This window comes from Helicoverpa zea, chromosome 25 (genome assembly GCF_022581195.2).
Source record: "Helicoverpa zea isolate HzStark_Cry1AcR chromosome 25, ilHelZeax1.1, whole genome shotgun sequence".
NCBI lineage: Eukaryota > Metazoa > Arthropoda > Insecta > Lepidoptera > Noctuidae > Helicoverpa > Helicoverpa zea.
In genome coordinates, this window is record NC_061476.1 from 2,275,580 (window position 1) to 2,299,441 (window position 23,862).

At 34.5% G+C, this 23,862-nt stretch overlaps 1 non-coding gene across 1 annotated transcript; it reads right to left on the reverse strand.

Moving 5' to 3' along the window:
• Window positions 1-23,439: 23,439 nt before the first annotated feature.
• Window positions 23,440-23,512, reverse strand: Trnam-cau. The gene has a single exon. It is a non-coding gene; the product is annotated as a tRNA-Met (tRNA).
• Window positions 23,513-23,862: the final 350 nt, after the last annotated feature.

Below are 23,862 nucleotides of genomic sequence, written 5' to 3' on the forward strand. Positions count from 1 at the left end.
GTTCAGTCACCCCTTTAACAAATACTTCTTAACTCATCCGACCTCAGAATTGATGTGCCCAAAATATATAGTGATAAAACTTCATCTATTGTCAATAACATCATAATATTGTATTGTAGTATTATTTATTGGATATTGTCAATATTGTAGCAACCTGGTTATAAAGGAAATTTATTAAGTGCGAGTTTTTTTTGTCGAAGAAAGTTTTTTAAGTATGTCTTCGTAAAAGCGTCATTGCTTTGGTAAAAAAATGCAGTTAAAATTCAATATTTTTTTAGACATAACGACTACTGTTTATCGAGCGACTTTTTATTATATCTATTTACATGAAAATATGTGTCTTAATATTATATTTGTTATGCTATTCATTAAAAATAACGTACCTACCTAATAATTGTATTTTCTTACATAAATATTATTATTTAATATTATAGAGTATTATATATTATTGGTGGGAGCTTCTTCCCACTCCAGAGAGTAACACACAATAGAATTCACAATAATATTTATTTAGGAGAAAATTATAAATACATTTTCATGAAAGCACAATGACATGACACATCACAGACAACCCATTTTTATATATGCTTCTTTTTAAGTACTCCAAATTCAAATTGGTTAATAGGCCAGTAGGCCGACAAGTAGTAATAATTGAAACTTTAACACGCCCCCTCAATTTTACTATACTAGCCCCAAGCCTGAAGTACACTTATAGTGTTTAATCGCGGGTAAAGCTTTAGTTAATACATCGGCTAACATCAAATCTGTCGGCAGATGCTTCAACTCTACAACATCACCCTTCAATACATCCCTAATAAAATGATACCTTATATCTATATGTTTGCTACGGGCATGGTAGCCGGTATCGTTTGCAATATATATCGCCCCCTGGTTGTCAGCATACATCGTAGTTTTTGATAAGTTTAACAGACCTATTTCTTTCAACAAACTACTGAGGTAAAGAACCTCTTTCATAGCTTCGCTAAGACTTATATACTCAGCCTCGGTTGAGGATGTAGCCACTGATCTTTGCTTTTGCGATCGCCATGAAATTGTAGCTCCTCCTAATATAAAAGCGTAACCAGAGTATGATTTCCGATCAATTAATGAGTTACCCCAATCAGCGTCTGAGTAACCCGTTAACGACTTTCCTGTTTTTCTAAATGTTAATCGGTAGTCAATAGTCTTCTTTAGATATCGAAGAACTCGTTTAGCGGAAATCCAATGAGTATGATTTGGACAAGTTGCAAATTGAGCTAACTTTGAAACTGTATTCGCAATGTCAGGCCTTGTGGCAACACTCAAATACATCAATGTTCCTAAAAGTTCGCGATATGGCCACGGTTCCTTTTCCTTGTATTCTTCGTGACGCTTTGGAGCTGCAAAATTTAGTCCCACCTCAAAAGGTGTCGATACGGTTTTGCAGTCCGTCATTCCAAACTTCTTTAATGTGTCTTGGATATATTTACGCTGTGATAGACTTATTACACCGTCTTCCTTCACTATCTCTATACCCAAACAATATTTGGCTGGTCCAAAATCCTTTAACTCAAAATCATCAGCTAATTTCTTCTTAAATTCTTGTATCAAAGTAAGATCATCACAAGCAACTAAAATGTCATCAACATATATAACAACTATCAAAACTGTTCCATCCTTCCTCCGCTGATAATATAGACACGGTTCATTTTTGCTTGGTTTCAGATTCATTCGACGAAGTGTTTCATCTAATCTAATATACCACTGTCGTCCCGCTTGCTTTAAACCATACAATGAACGCTTTAAGAGACAGGCATCTCCTCCAGTTTGAAGATCCACTAACATCTTATTAGCACGCTTTCCAATTTCTGAGCCCTCTCCCTCTCTCTGAATCAGCGTATGAAGGTTTTCTTCTAACATCTTCGGTATCTGCATATATACCTTTTCGTCGATTTTGCCGTTTAAATAAGCAGTATTGATATCTAGTTGATGGACTTCTAAATTCAATTCTACCGCTAGTGCCATTAAAAGTCTGATAGTTTCAAGTCTCGCTACTGGGGCATAAGTTTGGTGATAATCTACACCATAACGTTGACTATAACCCCTTGCTACTAGACGAGCTTTCTTCTTTGTTGTCATATCGACATTCAGTTTAGTTGTCAAGATATAGCGACAGCCCACAATTTCTCGATCTTTTGGTTTCTTAACAATATCCCAGGTTTCGTTCTTCACTAAACTTTTGATCTCAGATAAAATTGCTTCTTGCCATTTTTCACTCTCATCGCTCGATAAAGCCTGTTCAAGTGATATTTCAGCCATCGCTGAGAAAAACTCTTCATCATCTACATTTTGATTAATATCACCCTGTATACCTTCTACAGGTTCCATTGAGTCCGGGTGCATTTCTTCATGCTGTTCAGTTTCTTGTTCTTGAACTTCTACCATATTATATACTTTTCTTGGGTGACCACGTTCTCCCTTTACAAGTTTCGGTCTTCCAGCGGCTCTTTTCAGGATAACTTGTTGCGTATTATTTCCCTCATTAGCTGGCTCGACCTCTGAATGTACATCACCAGGACAACTATCTCCATTGCCGTGACAATCAATCTCAGGGGCACAACGTACAACATCCGTATGAATTCTTTCATTGGATTGATCACCAGCGTCTGTCAATGTCTCATGCGTGGCAGGTAAATAAGTATAGAATTCAGTAGTAACTGGACTTTTCGCATTTGAATGTGTATCTTCAACTTCCAGTTCAACCTTCTGATGAAATTGTTTTGGTTCCTCTTTGGGAACAAATTTAACATCACGAGCTTCAACGACTTTATGTTCACCTGGTATCCAAATTCGGTATCCTTTCGTACATCTCGGATACCCGACAAAAACTCCCTCCTTAGCACGAGCATCGAATTTGTCTTTCGTTAGTGTCTTGTTTAAAATATAGGCTTTTGCTCCAAAACTTCTTATGTTGGATAAGTCGACTTTAGTTCCAGTCCATTTTTCAAATGGAATACCACCATTTAGACTACTCGTTGGACAACGATTGCGTATGTAGCACGCAGTCAAAACAGCATCCGCCCAAAATCCTACGGACAAACCAGAAGATAATAACATGCATCTAGCCATTTCAAGTAAAGTTCTGTTCATTCGTTCACTGACTCCGTTCATTTGAGGTGATCGCGAAATACTCAGCCTTCTTTGAATGCCTTCTTGATTTAAAAATTCATCAAATTCACGACTGCAGTATTCACCGCCGTTGTCAGATTGAAGGAATTTAATTTTCTTTCCTGTGAGTCTTTCAGCATGACTTTTGTATAGCTTAAATGCGCTAAACACTGCACTCTTCTTTCCAAGTAAATATACTTCACACCAACGGGTACTGTCGTCAATAAAAGTTACAAAATATTTCGCTCCGCCAATTGACTGTGTTTTTAAAGGACCTACTATATCGGAATGAACAATACGTAATAATTCATTACATGGACCACCCGATCTCGAAAAAGGTAACGAACTCATTTTTCCCTTAGCACAAACATCACAATTCGATATTTTACTTAAATCTGCCTCCTTAGTATTATATCCGCAATGGTTCAACAACTTTAAGAGATCTTTACCATTTAAGTGACCTATGCGACTATGCCACTCTACTATGTCGATTGGATCAGCAATAAAATATGCTTGTTCATCCAATCTCTTAAAAACGTAAAGATTTCCTACACGTTCGGCTGTCATTACAGTATTTCCGTTTGACGAAATAACACAGGCCCTATCTTTATGAAATTGAACTTCATACCCATTGTCTGCAATCCTCGCTACAGATAATAAATTACTACGAAGATCTGGTACATACAGGGTATTCTTCAAAATAAGCCTCCTGCCTGATGCTGACAACCTTACGTCACCTTTGCCGTTTACATCCGTCGACAGATTTGATGCTAAGTTCAGCTTATCCTGTAAAATACAAAAGTTATCTGTAAATTTATATAAATCGTTACATATATGCGATGTACAGCCACTATCAAGGATCCAGTCATTCTTTTTAATTTGTAAATTATTAGAAAAGTTTGTACAATTAAAAAGAATATCAAAAATACTGTCCTCCTTGTTGTATTCTGTTGCACATCTCACGTCATCATTCTTTTGATTCATTTTACATTCTGAATATTTATGTCCAACTCCATGACACTTATAACATTTATATATAAATTTACTCTTTGTATTTTGTTCTTTACGGTTCGAGTTCTTTTTAAATCCTTTATTCTTCGCATACATTGCTCCTTCAATACTTTTCATTTCAGTACAAGTCGAGCTATTTGCCTTCTCCAAGATCTTAATCTTTAGTACCTCTATGTTTGGTAGTTCGTCTCTGCTCTCCATGGAACATCTAAAATTTTCGTAACTCTCTGGCAAGCTATACAGTAATAAGATAGACATCAAGTCTTCGTGTATTTCTACACCCATATCACTTAACATATTCGCAGCTTCGAAGAAATTATTCAGGTGACTCTGTACGTCATCTCCTTCCTTCATGCGGCTCAACGTTAACTTCTTTAACAGACTTGCCTTTCTTACGGGACCTTTAGATGCATACGTTTTCTCCAATTTTCTCCATATCTCGTGCGACGTTTCACACCCTCTTATGTGTTTAAGCTCACTTGGACACATTGCCATTATCAAATCAGCCTTTGCCATATCGTCTTTATCAGACCATGCGCACGACTCTGCTGAGTCCGGCTTAGGTATAGTTCCATTTACGTATTTCCATACCTGATTTCTCGTGAGCAACGCCTGCACTTGAACCTTCCAGGTTTCATAATTTGTACCATTCAAATTCTCAATTTTCGATGTAAACGTCGTCTGGGCCCATAACCTATTGGTGGGAGCTTCTTCCCACTCCAGAGAGTAACACACAATAGAATTCACAATAATATTTATTTAGGAGAAAATTATAAATACATTTTCATGAAAGCACAATGACATGACACATCACAGACAACCCATTTTTATATATGCTTCTTTTTAAGTACTCCAAATTCAAATTGGTTAATAGGCCAGTAGGCCGACAAGTAGTAATAATTGAAACTTTAACATATATTGTAGAGCATTAAAGAATTGAGTATTGAGTAGCGCACAGCTTTCTGTGTATATCTAATGTATAACCGTTATTTTTCCCGAATAAATAAAATCGAAATAAAACGACTCCATAGATTTTGGGAAAATTGACAAAACCCAGTTTATTATTTCTTTAAAAACTCCATACTAAAAATCTTTCACTATCTATAACTTATAACAAACTCTACTACACAAAGCTAGACTCGGCAATCGTATACTTCCAAAAAGTATACTAATAAAAAACTTTGTCTGTCCATTTATTGCTGGCTACGAGCAATATATCGGTTTGTCCGTTCGTTCGTCATGAAGTTTCTTACGACAATACTCCTGGGTATTAATATAGAGGTCCTATAACAACTCTTCTACCTGGGGTGTGATAAAAATAGTCTTGATCTATAAAAGTGGGAAGGACACTGCTGTAAATTGCAAAGGCGGACTGCATTTTATATATACACTAGCGGTTTTCCGTGGTTTCAATCGAGTCACGTGGGTACTACTGCCCGGATAAAACATAGCCTATATTACTCAGGGATAGTTTAGCTTCAAAATATTGAAAGAAATTTTCATATCGGTTAGTTTTAGGCTACAAATGAAAAATGATTTCTGGTATTATGTTAGTACCTAAAGTATACATAAGTAAATGTATTACATAGTTTGTATGTTTGTCTCTCAATCAAGCTTTAACAGATGAATGAAAAGTGCATAAAATTGGCAAACGTATAGATTGCAATCCATCTTATAGGTACCATAGGATTTTTTTTCTAGATGCGTGAAATAATTCCCTGAAGACACCTCGAGCGGTACTTATTAGCATCAAGGTTAGAATTTGCACTTTTAAAGGATACCTAAGCTTTGTGTTATTTTTATCGTGATGATGTGCGCCCATCCGTAATCTTTAAAATCTTGGTCCTTTTATACAGTGTAATTTGGGCCTTCAAAATATGAGTCAATATATTATTGAAGCAACATTTTAAATTAAATTCAACCTACGAGATACCTCCAAACCTTCGGTAATAATAACAGGATCTATGTTAAGATGAAAATAGATTAAACCACTACAAGCTATGATTATTTACATTTAAAATATTATGCTTCTATTACTGCTACCAAGTACTTCAATGACGCAAGCAAAATAAAATAAGATAAAAATACTCAATCATCATCTGTCTAGCCTTTTTCCAACTATGTAGGAGTCAATAATGAAAATCAAAACATACGATACTATAAATTCATAAATCAAATTCCAACACAAAAAAACACAGCAAAAATAACACAGAACCACAATAAACAATACAAAACTATTATCATTAACAATAAACAAGGAAATTAGCCATACACAAGGGTGTCCACGATTAATTCGGCGAATTAGTCCCGTCCGAAGTAAAATCGATTAGGGCAACGAAATTCGGGGCAGGGCCAATTCGCAACGACGCTGCGTCCCATCCAAGATAAACATGCCAGACTTTTTTCTACGGTTGAGACATTAACCAAGGATGTTTTGGTTGTGGCCATGAGTTGGGGGTTTTGTGGGACAGTCCTCAGTTTTGTTGAGTCTAGAACTTTCCGCTTTGAGTATGTCGTCGTAGTCGTTCATTTGTATGTTGTTTTAAAGAAATGTTTAATATTTAGGTTCATCTTAATTTAAAACAGATAAATATGGTTTTCGTTACAATAATAATTATGTTATACGAGAGAAAAAATAGATTTTTAATTACTAAAGAACTATAAATCAATGAAATATAATTGTTAACAAATATAACCAAATCAACGGAGATAGTAAGAAACAACCAACTTATTAATATTCAAAACCCAATAAGCACAATATCGTCGTTGCAAAAATTTCCACTAGGTACCAACCTATTTCACTCAACACTACCCAAGAAAAGTCCCACAAAGCCTCAAAACACACACACCCTACACTGTATGTCATTAGACGAAGCGGCGGGGGCGTCATTACAGCGATGAGTAGAACAACCATTAATCTTCCCGGACCGGTCTCCGTGCTGTCAAAATTGTGGCCACCGTTCCCTAGATGCGTACTTAGTATGTTGCTTTGTTTTCGGTCACTCTAGTGAATGCGTTGATTGTGACTATGTATCATGTATTTTGTGGAACAAATAGGACTTTATAAGGTAAGTAACAGGTACTTGAGATAGGTAAAGAAAATTATGGGTTGAGTAAGATGAAGTAAAATGGGTGAGTATTGAGATCTACGTGTAGTTCAAGGGACATAAACGAGAGTCTGAAAACACACATAATTTAGCTTTTCCAAAACTATATAGATATTGCCTTCTTTATTTGAAATGTTATGAAATCATCGTTCGATAGGCTTAGCATAACTTTTATACGTCAACATTTTAAGTAATTTTAAAACCAACTTTCTAAAAAAAATCGGCTTATCTGCTACCAATTATCATCGAGCATCTATGGCTCCATAGACGGAATAACAAACACACAAATAGTGAGACTTATAACATCGGGGGTTAAACGATGCATTGCAGTGCAATAAATACTCGTTTTTTTTTTTTTTTAATTCATGAGTATAGAAAATAAATGCCTAGTCTATAACCTAAATGACTCAACTTCAAAATCGATACAGATAAACACATATTTTTTATTTAGATTTACAATTGAACCGTCAGACCCCGTCGGCGGGACCCCTCGGTTTATACCAATCGGCTTGTGAGCAAATAAGCCGTGTCGTAAGTAAGTCAACTAATTCTAATATTAAATGGACCTGATAGGCAATTGTTTTATGTCTGTTGTAACTGAAAGACTTTAAAAGAAGATTTTAAAAGAAATCAGTGTAGAAATATCTACAAGTAATAAGAGAATCATTGATATCAAAACTTTTTAAATATCATGATTTATTTTTGTGCATTTCGTTACTTTTCAATTTAATAGAATAAGTGGCCATTGGAGACCATGTTACATGAAATATGAAATCGGAATGCTTAGTAATATAATAAATCCAAAGTATATCTGTCTTTTCGTCGGGTTTTCATGACAAAACTTCTGAGCCCATTTAAATAATCTCATAATTTGGTGCACCTTAGAGTATCAGTGCAACAAATTATGACATCATTAGGTAAGAAATGCTTTAGAAAAGCATTTTTTTACCCAGTTGCGCGAAGTGGTCCTCCCGAGACGTAGGTGTAACTGTGCATAACTAATTTAACATATTTTGGCCTTAGCTTGAATGATCGCTAGTTTTGAATAAAAAAATAATTATTAAGTAGGATTCCTGTTTCTCAATCAAGGACTTAAGTTACCACCAATCGGGCAGTTTGTAAGTAGCTACTTACAAACTAACCGTATTCAGTAAAACTGTAGAAACATGAGTTATTGAGTTTACTCAGTCAAGCGTGACCGACTGACAAAATTCTGGTTATATTGCTGAAATTCACCAGTTTACATAATATACTTTATGAACGTTATATTTGGTGATAAAAAACTGTTACATTCCAAAAGACTGTGGTAGAAAAATGTTGTAGATTTTTTTGCTGTTAAGTTCGGTGGAATAGTTTTTTAGGAGTGCAGTGAACATCAATGGAGGGTAATTTGTAATCGTTACTAATAATATAACTGCGTTAGTAATTATGTCTGTTGTTCAAAGGATGATGGGCAATTTTGTATGAACCCTGGCCTGATAACCAATAGCGTTCTAATGTGAATTAGATTATTGCTTATACCCTACAGTTACTGAAATAAAACAGTTCATGTCAAGAATCGACCGGAAATAAGTACAGTCGGGCACAAAAGAGTTATACTTCTCGTACCATTTTTTTTGTTAAAATAAAATATATAGAAGAAAAATTCATTGCATGATGTATTTTAGTCAACTTATCACTTATTTAAATAAGCCTAGGGTAGACTATCAATAAAAATCGGTCTTAACTAGGCATAATTGTTTTAATAGCAAAACAAAACTTAAAAACTTTTACTTTTACCACCGTATACTATTTCCATTATTGGAGATATATTGGAGATATATTTCCTCGTTCTGCGGCACCAGGATAGTCGGCCCTGGGTTGTCGAATTATTAAATCGCATCAAACTCCGTTGCGTAGTTTGGAAGAGTTAAGCTTTCAAAGGGACGTAGGGATATAAGGAGTGAAAAGCGACTTTGTCTTATACTATGTAGTGATGCATAAATAGTAACCAAACGGGTGGCCAAGTCCGCAAGGATACATGAGGGGTTTAATCAGTAGAATAAAGTTATTTAAGTTGTTTGTCAGCTTTCACAGAGTTCTCATCATATGGCACGTCAGGCTTGTTAGCCAGGACAGTCGACAGGCATTGGTGATGATAGATTGATGCCAGCACACCTCCAATTCCACAGGATTATATTTCAAACCAAGATGTATTATCCTGGCCATTAGACGATGTCTGTGCAAGTACTCACGACAAGTATTTGCATTAAATGGGCTAAGGACTTAACTGAACCGTTTTGAAAAATCTTTCAGTGGTGGAAAAGCTACGTTATTTATAATAAGAAGATAGGTTTTCCTTATATACCATACGTGCCAAAGTAGTTTAATTCCATAGGCAGTCGTAAGCTTACAGGACTGATATCTTTTTTCTCCAGTGCACTGGTTAACAATGTTCCACCCATAACAAAAATTGAATTTTAGGGTATAAGCTATCATTTGATGTGCAAATGGATATTATTGGCTATGCCGGTTAAACTCACTGGAACAGCGGAATAGTTACACCTTACGTTGTGAATACTAACTGTTTTTTTTTTAATATGGACACATGCACCTTCTGTGACACGTCCTGACTGATATTGACAATAATATAACGCACGTAACAGCCCTCCCATACAAAATGAAGTGGTTCAAGTCCATGGGCTGTCCTATGCTATCAAGTGTCATATCTTCGTTCTCCGGTGGTTTACAATATTTTGCCGATAATAAAAAATGAAGCATATGACATAAGCTATCATTTGATGTGCAAATGGTTTTTATTGGATGTACCGGTTAGACTCACCGGAATTGCGGAATACGTACACCATACCTACGCTGTAAATACTACCTGCTAAATAATCTTTTTTTTGTTCAATAAACTTGGAAAACATAGGCACAGACACCTTCTGTGACTTGTTCTGACAATTATTGACAATAATAATGCACTTAAACATCCCTCCCATATGCAATGAAGTGGTTCAAGTCCATGGGCTGTCCTATGCTATCAGGTGTTATATCTTCGTTCTCCGGTGGTTTACAAGGTTTTGCCCATAACAAAAAATGAAGCTTAGGGTATAAGCTATCATTTGATATGCGAATGATTTTTATTGGATGTACCGGTTAGACTCACCGGAATGGCGGAATACGTACACCATACGTTCTAAATACTACCTGTTAAATAATCTTTTTTTTTATAAGCTTGGAAAATATGGGCACAGACACCTTGTGTGATATGTCCATACTAATATGGACAATAATATAATGCACTTAAACATCGCTCTCATACAAAATTAAGTGGTTCAAGTCCATAGGCTGTCCTATGCTATCAAGTGTCATATCTTCGTTCTCCGGTGGTTTACAAGGTTTTGCCCATAACAAAAAATGAAGCTTAGGGCATAAGCTATCATTTGATATGCGAATGGTTTTCATTGGTTATGCCGGTTAGACTCACCAGAACGACGGAATACGTACAAAATAAGTGGTAAATACTACCTGCTAAATAATCTTTTTTTTTCAATAAACTTGGAAAATATGGGCACAGACACCTTCTGTGACTCGTTCTGACAATTATTGACAATAATAATGCACTTAAACATCCCTCCCATACGCACTGAAGTGGTTCAAGTCCATGGGTTGTCCTATGCTATCAGGTGTTATATCTTCGTTCTCCGGTGGTTCACAAGGTTTTGCCCATAACAAAAAATGTAGCTTAGGGTATAAGCTATCATTTGATATGCGAATGGTTTTCATTGGATATACCGGCCAATTTTACCCATCATCCTTTGGCAAATTTGGCTCAGCATTTCAAAATTATCTCATCATCTGCCTAACTTTTTTGCCTAGACTCGAAGCCAGCGGACATATAGAGCCCAATGCATCCAACTATGTTGAAGTTGGCTTCCAGTTCATCTAGACACAGTTGAGTTTCATTATTTTGCATGGAGCAATTAACCGCTTAACTTCCTCAACCCAGTAAGCCGATCAAACCCAATACAGGTTCTCACACTTTCTGTTATTTTCAGCACTTCAAGATCTCATCCCCTATTTCCTAAACATATTAACTCAACTTTAACATCTATACTAGTCTCAGAACAAATTATGAAAATAACAAATCGCTCCTGGCGAACCCAAATGCACAAAGGCGTGATATTCAAAAATTATATGCAATGCACCTGGTGTAACAAAATAATTAATATCTCAACAATAAAACGTTTAATTCGTGCGAAATCAAGCGTAAAATCTAAGGGAAGATGCGCCCTTTGGTAATGAGAGAGACAGTTTATATATTTTTGGATTCAGTATTTATGTTTTTGGTTTTAGTTAGGTATTTTAGGAAACTTTTTTTCGGTTTACAGGATATATTTATAAAATAAAAGACTTCGTGAGAAAAATAAAAATATTACACTCACTTATTCATTGGTGATTTAAATAAAATTTTAATTGTTATCGAATTCACTTTTCAATGTTTTAATTGTGTTTTCAATCTTATATATACATGATCGTGACGGCTAACCTTTCATAGAAAAATATATCTATATTTTTATCCATGCAATTTAGGGGCGCTCTCTCATTGGGAGTATTTTACTATAATGTACCGTGTAATGTGAGGGTGACTACTAGGCCAGTTGAATACTCTTAAATGCCTAGTTTTGTACTTCGTAACAGTCGCTTGCCTATTTCACAACTATCACATAAACAAAAAAATGGAACCGATTAACGATTAAAATCCAACCCTTTTTCAATCGATGTTAATAATCGATTTTGTACAGTCTCAATTAATCGTTTTAACCAAGGAAACAATAGAAGGGTGAAGTCACCAATTGTCGGTGTTCATTCTCTATCCCTAAAGCGATTTTGATAAACGATTGTAAGATACATCTTATTCAAATATTAAAAAGATTTTTGTGCATAATTGATTTTGACGTTTCAGTAATTAAGACATCGCATTTTGACGGTTGGTTAGTGTTCTTTGTCAAATATAATCTAATTTGGGCGGGTGAGTGATTCGGTTTCAATGTTCCTGTGAGAAAGGTTTTGAATGCTATTAATTTTTACTTTTGATTGACGGGGATTTATTGTTTTGTGTTATGGGTATCAATGGTATTTAAATATTAATTTTATGTACGTTCATGCAATTCTCATAGTTTTATCTATCAATTATATTATTTTACCTCTCTTGTTCATACATTAGACAATATTTGCACGTCTATGAAATAAATGTAGAGCAGTCGTATTAATTTATACAACGTATTTTAATACCATTCAATAGCCCTATGTAAGATTCCAAAAAAAAACTGGTAGTAAGAAAATAGGCATTTTTTTTTCCGAATTCGCTGAGTACTCTTTATTGCACGTGGTTTAATCAGGCGGTGAAAGCTTCTATTATAAAAATATGGATAAAGAGTGAAATTGGGTAAATAACCATCCCTGAGTGTATCTTTCAAAAGCAGACTTCATTTCATTTCATCTCTAATTACCACAATAATTCTAGAAAAAAACGATCAAAAATATTACTAATTCAAATGTCACATCCTTTAATTAAAAGCGAAATAAAAACTGCAAACTAATAAATTCCCAGCTCGGTTTTTTATATTAGCGCCGTATATTATCACGGGCAACATTTTTTTATCGACTCAAACGCCGGTTGCCCCTCGAGAGAACGGTAGCCTTATGACGCATTTTTTTTTCTTATTTTTATCATTTTTTTCTTTTTTTATTATTTCATTATTGTGCTCAGAGCACTCATCAAAATATCGTTAGCATTCTCACAATGTATATATTGGTAATTTTTTTCTCGTAACTCAAAAATTGACTTTTGGTTAGGGTATATTTTTATTTCGATGTTCATGATGATGTATCAATGTGGTATTGTCTTTTTTTTGTCTGATTTTGATTTTTGAATGGTGTGAAATAGTGTTAGTTTTTGTTGTAAGAACAATTAAAAGGTTTTTTTGATCTTTTTTGTAAGTTACAGGAGTAACAAGTGGGGTTGTAAGTTAACGTTTTCTGTATTTTACAATGTTTGTACAAGATATTTGAACCACAGTGTTAACTTTATCTACGTGACATGCACATTCAAATGAAAGGTTTGATTTGTATCCGAATGAAATAATTTTGTAATGCTAGCTGTTTTTTTAAGAAAATGTAAGCGTCGAACACGGCGGTGCTTTGTGCAAACGGAATTTAAACAAATTATTATTATTAACTAAGTAAACAGTATTCAACCCACGCAACAAAAAGTGCGGTTAGCGCACATTAAAGATTAAACAGTCGGCCGACAGTTGACCTGAGATAATTTTTGCGATAAAAAAAAAATATCGGAAAGTGTGAGTTCGATCTGATAAAAGTGATGTTTTTGACGTCCGATGCGCAGGAGTGTGAAATGTACGGGTTTAGTAATAAGCTATATAACGTTTTTTTTTTTTAAGTGGGTTGTTTTTCGTGGTTTTACTTATATGGAGTGCGGGAACCACTTTCTTCAAAGAAATGCCGCGATACCGTCACACGATAGTCGAAATGTACGAAGAAAATAATTCTACACATGTCCGAGGCGTGAGATGACAAACTTCTTAGGGGCAGTTTTATTTGATGCAAAATGTTTCGTTAATAAAAGAATCGGGTATCTTCCTTCAGCGATTCTGATAAATGCCCACTATAATATGAAGCCAAACTATTTTTTCATTTGTATGTCTGTCTGAAGACACTTATCCCAGTTAATACGGATCCGATTTGAAAAATTATTTCAATGTTAGCTTAGCTGATTTGTATAGGTTATTTTTCTACCTCTTATTGTTTCTACCTCTTACTTTTAGTTATCTCAAAAAATAATACGTAATAATTCAGATTAATAATATGAATGTGACGTTAATCTACTTAATATTACAGCAATGTCAATAAAATATCCATTTTTTAAAGCATTCAGACCGTTCTACGCAAAATATTCCCAAGGAGTTTATGCAAAAATATTACTTGTGAGAACAATATGTGAACCCATTCCGACCTCAAGATAGATAGGAAATAATTAATCAAAAAATATCATTTTAATCTTTATAAGTATCGCGATATTTACCTAATCCGTCATACTTAACATAATGATAATCTATTACTTTACATCTCACAATCAAAAACCATCTCTAACACATTTCAATATAATTTAAAATAGGAAATCAAAAATAAATTGCAAAAAAATATCGAAGACAAACAATAAACAATTCTAAGTCAGTGAAATAAAAACTAAATTCGATTAAAATAATTGTAAGAGATACTTAAGAAAAATGTTCCTAATTTGAATAATGCTTAGGGTTGAGCTTCACTTCAAAAAAAGTAGGGCTGTCCAAAAATTTGCATACTTCGTCACCACAGGCGACTTTTCTTAAAAAAGTACTCTACGCAAGGGGTTGACAAATTCAATACCGTTGCAACAATGCATTTTGAATCTAAAGCGTATGTAATAAAGACTGTGAACTATTTTTGAGGCGTATAATTAAATTGGTTTTTCAATATTTACTAATGATGCGTTCTGAATCGCTAAACAGGTTTTGTCTATTCAGTATACGATGCGCCAATCCTTTTCTTTATATTGTCTATTAATCTATTGTAGGGTAGGTATGCAAATTACACGTTTCGTGAGAAAAAGTGTCGGTAACGTTTTTTTGAGCCGTGGGTAACATTTTTTGCTGGGAAGTCATCAACTAATAAAATACTTAAAGGAAAGTAGAAAAATATAAAATACATACCTATGATTTCTAATCATATTTTGGCTTCCTTGTATAAATTATATATATGACATAATTTGTGTCCGTTACAACTAAAAAAATATATAACGATACTATGACAAAAATAATGTTCAACAAATAAAGCTAAAAGCCCAAAGGATTGACGTAATCCTACTATTAAAACATTACATAAATCAATTTTAACCGACCACAAAAACGTCAGTTCAATTTAACACCACTTAAGACATTATTTAAATTCCACATTACGGTTAAACCTCTAACAATTCAAGAAACAACTGTCAAAACAATTAACTGACTACTGCTAATTGCAGCGTTTATAATGCAAGTGCATTTGCATAAGTTGTCAGTCGCAGTTGCTTGAATAACAGTAATTGTAGACGGCTATTGATATTTGATATGCTATATTTTCTTTTTTATTGTAGAACTATATTTCTACGGCTATTTCTCACAAAAAAATTGACACGGTTTCACCTGCGTCCTCAGAACTTCTTCCAGTAAAAGGACAAAACATAGCCTTTTTTTTTTTTTGTTTCAGCTGAGGAAAATGCCTGACGCATACACACACCGCCCGGGGAGACGGTGAGGTTATGTGGGGCTTGCACCCACTAAAAACCTCAACGTTTGTGCCGTCTTCTGCCTTTTAGAGAGGGGCCACGAGGACCAAAGACGACTTTCGTGACGACAAAACATAGCCTATGTTACTCGGGTATGATGTAGCTTTCCAACCGTAAAATATTTTTTGACAGAAGAATTAATCGGTTAAATTGTTTAGGAGCCTTTACGGTACAAACAAATAAAATAATGTTCTCTTTATCAAATTCGTTAATAAGTATAAATGCATAAAACATGCTTATATTATGATTCTACATCAGAGGCCGTCAGGCGGATTTGAGAAAACTCTGACACCAAAGCTTGTCAGGTGATTAAAACCTGTAGCTCACTTGATAAGAAGAAGTAGAATAGTTATATGCATCTTGCATTTAGCTATTGAGGTTTTGTAATTACTTTGAAAATGGCGATAACAGGGTTGACATAAACGCGAAGTTAATTTGTTTAACTAGTTTTGAACCAAAATGGAGCTTTACATAATACCTATGTTTTTTTAAAAAGTAATAACATAAAGACGACTTTTCGACTTTTCGATTTTGCATCGAAGCTTGAGATATCAAATGTTATGCTGTTATTGGAAACTACTTTGGAATAGCTTAAATATCTTCACTGCATTGACGCTTAAAATATAGCTCTATTATTGTGACCTACATTGTATATTAAATGACTAATAAATTCAAAAGATAGCGATACGAAACTATTTAATTTTTTAACCGGCATACCAGTTATATTAAATGACATAAAGGTAATTATTACCTAATATTTATTGAAACAAACAAAATTGTACCTTCCTGGGAATAATAATAATCAGAAAAGCTTCCTTACTATTAAGGTACTATTGCTTAAATTCCCTTCTGTTTCTGCCATCTTAATGTTAACTATAATGCTTAAATGATTGACAATCCTCAAAGATATATAATAAAGTATTTTTTAACTTGTCACTATTAATTAAGTGTTCTTCAAAAGCATTTTTTAACTGTTAGTAAATGATCAAATGCGTAAAACTTAAGTGCTACTCTACAAAATTTTAGTTCTTTTTTTTCAAAAAAAAAAATAATTAAATACTATCACTCACATCAACACCGCCATTGTTCCATGGTGGCAGCGCGTAATGGGAGGGGTCATGGTGCCCTCCTCCCATGTGCTCCGCCATGACCGACATCCAGTGCACCAGACCCTGGGCCCCGCCGCCGCCTGATGTGCCTGTGGAAGCCATGAGGATTAGCCATGATGGAAGATGTGGAACTTGCGAAGAGGCAAAAAGAGTTTGAAAGCTAGATGAAAGGAAGTCTCCTTTTATAAAACGTGATTTTAAAAGTACTAGTCCTAGTGCTAGTTTTAAGCTATCACATTGAAGAAAGTATGGTCAAAACCTTTTATTTCCTAAGACCACGTTTTATAAATAGGTGATGAGGGATTTTAAAATGTTATTAGTATTTTTGGAACTGGTTCAATAAGGGTGTAATTTTAATGCAATTATGACGCATTTCAATCTAGAAATACTTATAACCTCCACCAGACTACCACACCTCGAACTACAGACCTGTGGGCACGGCGGCGGGTTGCGCGGTGGCCTGGTCCTGCCCCCCACCGCCCGTCACCCCCCCTCCACTCCACACGAACGCTGAAGACGCACCCGCCTTCTGAAACAATACCACAGACTTAGTCACCTGTTGACATAGTTTGGGAGATAATGATGGGGTTGTGAATGGAGTTTTTGATGACGATCCAAATAGAAGTGACGTCAGCAATGTATTTTTGGCTTTATAACATACTATGTAGGTTGGTTAAGAAAGTACAGCATACCAGATTAAAGTAGAACGAAATCGTTCACAGAGTTTTTTGACCTTTTCGAAGTGGGTAAGTCTTATTAATGAAAGGCTCAAAATGTCCAGTTGATCCTGTCTAAACAAACATGTTTTAAGTGCTTGTCCATAATATTGTGATAAGTTTTAAATAATATCTACAATACCATTAATAGGTACATGTAGAACAAATAATCTTATAAGAAAGAGTTAACCAGTGTTTAACGGACGGGTTTATTTTGCCTTGTATAAAACAGAATTCAACGAATCTAATCGGAAGTCCTTAAAAGCTTTCGTATCGGTTCCATCTAACTATTCAAAAGCAAACCAATTGCCAAGAATTCCCAATTACCTCATCCGGAGAATCAGTAACTCTATCACCATTGTTTTCATCATCAGAAGCTTCCAATCCAAATCCATTCGAAAACAGCATATTTCTCGGATACAGAGAATAGCATTCTGCCACATTCCGCCTTCTCTTACCAAGACTTGCCAAAAAACTCTTATACAGTTGACTTGGCAGTAAAAATGGGGTGTTCTGAAACCCATCCTTAAACCCCAAATTCTGATTTCTAAAAGGATTACTAAAGTCAAAGTCTGGAAGAAATTCTTTCTTGATAAAATCTGCTACTGGGTGCATTGACAATGCGTTTTCTGTGTAATCTAATGCAGCTGCAGTATCTTCACTTGGACCATTGTTTTCTAGATCACTGCTCTCTGAGTTACCATCACTAGAATTATTGCTATCAATAGGATCCATTTTGTTATCATCAGTATTAAAATCTTCAAATTCCCTCTTCATTTGTAAGTTTATTGGATTCTTCATAAAAAGGTTGGAACTTGTTAACGTCACTGACATAATTGGCACTATTTTACTTATAAATATATTTTTACTATTTATCACTAGTGTCTATTATATAATTTTTTGAAATAAAAATAAATATATCTTCGTAATTATGTAGGTATTTATAGGAACTATCGTTGGGTAGGAGGTGCCTGTAGGAAGTAATACAATTGTTTTAAATTAGGTGTACATATCTTTGTTTTGCTATTTCTCCACCCGTTTTGATTTGTTTTTCATTTGGATACTTATTGAAATTGTTTTATTATATTGTATTGAATTATTTTAATATAAGAAAATATTTGGTTTAATACGGCTTTTTTTCCGCACTGCTTGTTCTCTTTGTTTTTATCTCAATTAATTAGCTAGCATTAGCTTAATATTCAGTTACTCATCATTAAATTATTGTATGTATGCATTTAATTCCATTTTATATCGATAAACTACATTAAAAAAAACTTGCAGACTTAACGCACAACCCATTCAAAATCTATTTCACACATCAACTATTTTAACAAACCCGTTTCAAAAGCACATTTAAACAAAGAACTGAAACACCTACATATTAAGGTTCTGAAAATACCCGCTGAAAAATACGAATCAATAACACCTCCGCGAATTTTTATTTTCGTATCGAGGTCATGGAAGCTCAAATATTTTTGGTCTGAAAGGTTCTTTTGGAGGCAGTCTGTTTACAGGTTTATAAGAAAATAGGTCAGGCTAGACTAACAAGCCTGGCTGCAGAAATAATTTGTAGTTTTAAGAATAAAAATATCCCTAGACTTTGCATTGGGAAGTTGAGAGCATCCATTTTGCAAAATCTGAATTTTGAGCAAATCGAAGTTCCTATACGAGTATTGTAATGTGACTTAGTAGATCCCACATTTTTCAAATTGGAATATTTTATAAAGTAAGAGGATGTCATTCCAGTAAGAATACAATTAAGTAATTTAGTTAATTAAGTTAGTGCCTGCAACTAAGGCAAACGTGCCATATTATATGTATTTTGAAACATTATTAATTAAGTTTTGTGTACTAAAATGGGATGAATGTCTGCTCTTTTTACTATCACACACGCAAAAGAGTACCATCCGTCCATATTGTGACGTCATTGTCTTACATCTATCTGTGTTCTAGGATTTTCTTAGAAACCCATCAAAAGTATTTAAGGTATTCAAAATAGACTATTCCAGAAATGTTAAATTAATCTTAGATCTACTTTCGAAATCACAAACCATTCATTTCTTAACATCTAGCATACAACTCCTTTTCGTAAAGGAACAAGAAATTCTTACGTACTTTTCTAACAAGATGCAATTAAAATGCAACTTAAGTACCTGTACCTACAATAAATTCGTCTAAGATTTTTTTCTACGTTAAAAATATTTAAAGACTTATGGCCTTACTACAAAAACTTTAACCACTGTTTTACACTTGTCTAAAAAAAATGTGGCTCCAAAATGAACCATATGTCAACGTCATAATTTGACATTTTTTTAGACAAGTCTTAAACTGACGTTAAAAAGTTTTTGTGGTAAGACGGCGACAGTCTACACGGTAGTTATTCTGAAAGACCCTTAGGTCAGGTAGATGCAACCTAAAAACCTAGTTTTCTTCAGTCGAGATTTGTGCTCTAAAAGTTTCGAAGTACCTTCGTGGATATTAAGTTTTGGGGTAAGCAGAGTTTGTTAATGATAGTTGGAAGTAGAGATTCTTGTACCTTACAAGAATTTTTATGTAAGTATTCTAGAAATAGTAGAAATAGGAGAAATGTGGGCATCGGGATTGTTCGAAACAGTTATCAAGTCCCTGGTACACAAAGCGCTTCAGAAGTTACAAAGGTGAGTTATACTTAGTAAAAGTCTGACACTTCCTCCCGCTGCACCCATAGGGTGAAAGGTCATCGGTTGATTTCCCACCTCAAAAAATGGTATCTACGTTCACCTATGGAATTAGATTCGATACCCGGAACTTATTTTATTTTGACAAAAACATATCTGATGTTTGGATACAAATTATATACATGTAATGAAAATGGTAATATGGGATATATTCGTATTTTTCAGTACATAATTTGTATCCAAACATCAAATATATGTGTTTGTCAAAACAAAATAAGAAAGCTGGACGTCTGAAAAATAGAATTGAACTTTTAGCTTTTTCAGCCTAAGCATTGTGCCAAATATTTTATCAGAATCAATCTTGCTGACACGATATCTTATAAATACTTTGGCCACAGCAGGGTTTTTCTAGGTTCAATTTAATTTATGAACAAGATATAAAGAAAGTACTGTTTCCTACGGTTTCACCCACATCAAGAAGGAAACTACTTCCCGCACCGGGATAAAAAGTTACCTGTGTATTTAGGCATTGGGTAATGTGTTATCAAATATTAATAGAATGGGTTCTGCAGTTTTGGTATGCAGACGCGATAGACGGACAGAGTTAATTTTGCATTTAAATATAACATTTAAAAATTTCAGAAATAATCTAGTATGACTGATTTATGTAACATTTGATGCCAATTAAACATTTTTAATGGTTCGAAACATTTTTTTCTTACAAGAAGTAAAGCACTATGTTACCTGCATCTTATTAGAATGAGATAGCACCAATAAAGTGCCAATAACATATCTTTTACATTTGCCCTTGACCTTGAAACCTAACAAAGGTATAATTCCTTTCTTATTAGATATGTATCAATTACAGAGTTTATAACTTTCCCTCTACATACAATTTTAGACTCTAATTCTATGGAAATAATGAACAATATTGCACTACTAAGCGTGTCAGATTGGACGTTATGTAAATGTGTGAAGGATTTGTGTCCTTGGAGTGCAAAAAGTGCAATTTATGCCAAGATATATTGTATAAGAAAATTGCAGTATTATGTCATTTTATTATGGTATTTTTTACAGTTTTCTTTGTGTATAAAAGTATAAGATTATAAAAAAAAAACAGTATGTGATAAAAACTACAACGATCAGACACAGAGTAAATATACTGAAAAACTACTCAATTTAATAACTGCATCAATTATCAATTTGGTAAGCTTATATATCTATAGAGAAAAATATACATAATCGATATTTTTTCCAAACGAAATATTATTATGCTCATCTCATACAGAAGCCAGACGTAATAAAATTTTCATCTCATAACAAAATACATAATCATTAAAATTGTCGTCAACATCACAATAATTATTGACGACAAGCATCAAATAAAAATTTATAATGACACAAAAATGCCGCGAAATTTTTTGTGCAACACGCAAACGCCATCTTACACACATACAGTCTCAACGCACACATACAAACACTCATTAACACACATTTACATCACTAATGCACGTGTCTCCGACGATTAACGAAGTTAACTAGTGCGATCAAACTTTCAATTAAGAGTAAATCTATTATTACCGAAACACGGACACTAATCGTTTGGCGCGAACGGTTTTTTTTTTCGCGCGCTCTTTTTGTCACATTTTTCAAATTTCGAACGCGTTTTTTACACGAAACGGGTGAAGAATTCTTTTGAACGTAAGACCGGCATGGCCGATCGATTTAAGTTTAAAATAATAAAAAAAAAACGTCTCGCGTATCAGTTATTGTTTCCAATTTTTATAGTGCTGTATTATTTTTAGTTTTTTTGTTTAAAATTTTGAAATTTTAGAGAACGAGCAGTCTTTACCGCGAGGTATTCGCTATGGAACTCTTCCCGTGAGGTTGCTGCAAGGAAAAGCATTTCCCAACACATGCAAGGTTTTCTTTAGACCACGACGTGTGTGGGTGTGTATGGATGAGTGCAGACATGTGTGGGTGCACAACTTGAGGCGGCGTGCGCGTGTGTGCGACAGGTTCTGTGTCTGTGTGAGTATTTTATGACTCTGAGTGCATCCCTTTCGAGCTGCATGCAATTTATATGTGTGCATTTTATTTTTTTTCTAAACGGCGCGGTTCCGTGTGTATGCGAGCAAACTACTCATGTATGGGTGGTCTGTTTTTTCGGCGGCATTGATGGAATTTTAGGCCTTACGTGCACGGAATAGGGGTGATTTTATGGTGTATATAAGAAATGTATTTTTCAGTTTTATATCGCCGATATGAGAATCGCGGATAGCAAAGAAAATGTAAAAGGAATAAAAAAACTCGTGCATCGTACGTTTTCAGGTAGACACATTTTTCTTTAACCCATTTATAGGAAGTTTTACGTATGTGTGTGTGGGCTTGCATCTGGGGGGTGGGTGTTTAAAGGGTTGAGGGGGGAGGGGGGTGAACATATAAAAATGATAACGCATCGCAAGACGGCTGCTTTTATGGTTTTTCTTTATTTTTTAATGTTTTTTTTATTGAAGCGCCGAGTAGACGGGATATTTTTCATGCTGGTTATTTTAAATTTATGTTTTTATTTTTACGTCTATAAAGTAATGTTTCTTTCAACGAATTTCTAGACGTAATGTTCTGAAAACCTGAACTCGTGTAGTCTATTTGTATTCAGTAATTTCATAATGAAACCACTTCCTTGAAAACTCAGAACCAACAAATGATTTAAGTGCTTCTTAGATATAAGTTATTTCGATTTTCCAGTAAGCATCCAATCGGTGTAATCGTCATAATCTTACCAGGTAGTTCTTATTGATAACTTATTTCTAACTAGCAAATTATACAGGCACAACTGGAATTTGATTCCATTTCTAATCAGCTGATAACAATGGTTGGTCTTCTAAAATGTAGTAATAAGACTATTGAACCTTGCTTATGTTATTACAAAATATAGGCAAGTTGTTATACAAAAAGTTTAAATTAGAGCTTCTAAGTAGAAGTTTGATTTCTTTTGAGTTTGAGCTTTTCTGATGAAGTTTGGTATGCTTTCACTGTGCGCAATATTTTTTTAATAATGCAGATTTAATTGCCACTTACAACCAGTTTCTTCATCAAAAGTTAAAGCCAAAGTAAAAGTCAAAGTAATGTCTAAAGTAAAAGTAACGGTCAAATTCAATTTTTCTATTAGTTTTGCTGTCACTTTAGCCTTGAAAAAACGTATTTGACCGTTACTTTTACTTTAGACATTACTTTAACTTTAACTTTTAATGAAGAAACTGGCCGTTAATGGAAACATAAGTACAAAGTAAAACAAAGCTTGGAAGGTGACACAAAAACTTATGCCCCAGGTGAGGATCGAACTCACGACCTTAAGATTATGAGACTTACGCGCTGCCTACTGCGCTACTGAGGCTCTGCGTCCTGCGACGAAAAAGCCTGACACATTTCAAGGACACTGTGTTCCTTTTTTGAATGTGGAACACTGATTAAAAGTAGTACTAAGAAGTAGTTTTGTACTAAGAAGTTTTGAATGTAAGAACAAATCCATAGAAAATGTGTTTTGTTAGCTGACATCCGCCTTTTTATTGTAGGCTAGCCGTTTTCCCGCGGTTTCACCCGGGTCCCGTGGGAGCTACTGCCCGCACCGGGATAAAATATAGCCTATGTTACTTGCAGATAATATAGCTTTCTATTATAATGGTGAAAGAATATTTAAAATCGGTCCAGTAGTTTTTGAGTTTATCCATTACAAACAAACAAACA